Here is a 1,893-nt window from a genome sequence, read left to right as displayed (position 1 = left end):
TTCCAGGTGAGGAAGGAGCAAAGACAAAGGCCCAAGGGCAAAGGCAATACCGAGTATTTTGTTGATCAACCTAAAAGAACTCAAGATGGTCTCTGGGACAAGAAAAATAAGCGGACTAGGAAAGACAGTAGAAAAAGTCGAGAAGTAGGAACACAGAAGCGAAGTGAAAACTTAACAACCCCTCTGGTGGCTCCACTTGTTCTAAAAAACTCAAAATAGAAGGGACAGATAAAGAGGATGAACTTACTGAAAAGACAGAAAAGAGAGCCAAGATTAAAATCAAAACTAAAGTATAGGAGTTGGAACAGATAATAGAATAGCTGTCATCTGTAAAGAGGAAAAACAAATGGCATAAAAACAAACACATAAGGAAGAGTCACTTTCCGAGGAAGAGCCAAGAACAGTCGAGAAGCTCCTTGTCCAGAGAAAAATAAAGACAAGAATGACAATGAGGACAGATGGTGGGAAACTATAATTCTGTCACCATGACACGTCATACTTTCAGATTCAAATGGGAACATGCTAGAAATGTTCTAAAATAATAAAGGGAGATTGAATTCAACAATAATTATCTATTTATTTTCTAACTTTTTGTGTGTTTTGACATCAACTTTTAGCCTTAAAGTTGTGTAGCCTTAATACACAAATCAAAATATTTTCTATTTATTTATTTATGGTTTTCAGGATGGAGTTTCTCTTTGTAACAACTCTGACTGTCCTACAACTCATATTGTAGACCAGGCTGGCCTCAAACTCACAGAGATTCCCCTGATTCTGTCTCCTAAGTGCTTGGATTAAGACTGTGTACCACCTCTGACTGAATTTCTTTTTATTAAAAAAAAGACAATCTCTGATAAATACTCACAAGTGATTATATAAGACCTCACCCATTGGTAATGCACCAGATACTTTTAGAATCATGGTTGCATAGTATTTTTACCTCATGCCCATGCTGATTTAACATAGCTTATGAAAGCAATAAAAGGATTTCATAGAGAAGTGTAGATTAAAAATTTTTTTACTATTTTTACAAATTAGTTTGTTATATTCTAGATCTTCTTACAAGTACTGAGGATACAGATGGACTAAATACAGTCCTTTCCCTCAAAAAGTTCTTAACTAGCAAAGAAAATAGGAAAATAACCACAACACAATGGTGTTGGTACAATGGTGGTCAGGTAAGTGCAGAGTGTATTGCTCATACAAGGAGCATTAGCTTTGCTCGCTGAGACTCCTGCGAAGGTCGAGTTCACACTTTATTCTCTTGGACTGAATGATTGGGTTGAATGATTGGCTGTGAGAAGCAAGTGCATCCAGTTGTCAGAGAGTAGATTTGTTTAACTCTGACCTCTGATTTTCAAAGCACCTTGGATTGCAGGTGGTTCACAGGACATGTTAAAGAAATAACATTCCCCCAAATTGGCTTGTTTGAGTTAGGGTTATTATGAATGTTGAAGTAGAAGAAGAGAGAAAAGGCCAGTTATTAGAACTGATTTACTGGTTTATTTAGTGATTTGCTTAAAGCACTGCTTGTACTGCTTACTTGCCAAGTTCCTGGAACAGAATGACCTGGAGAAATAGCTGAAATAATGGGTTGTTGTCATTAATAACCCATTGACTGTCAAGAAGGCATCTGTAAAATCTTACTTGCTTGTCGGCCCCACCTTGTGATTTTAAAGTATTCAATGTAATAATGAAAACTGGACTCTATGTTGAGGCTCTTAAGGAACCATTGTGACTTTGGCCCACTGGAGGAATATTTCTTTCACTCTCATTGGTGCAGGAGTGCAGAAAGATTACTGCAACACTGTGGTGACACACCATGACCAAAAGTATCATGGGAAGGAAAGGGTTTATTTGGCTTTATCCATCGAGGAAAGCCAACACAAGAAC

Source organism: Myodes glareolus, chromosome 10 (assembly GCF_982192425.1).
Source record: "Myodes glareolus chromosome 10, mMyoGla1.1, whole genome shotgun sequence".
In the NCBI taxonomy this organism is placed as follows: domain Eukaryota; kingdom Metazoa; phylum Chordata; class Mammalia; order Rodentia; family Cricetidae; genus Myodes; species Myodes glareolus.
Note: the sequence above shows the minus strand (reverse complement) of the source record.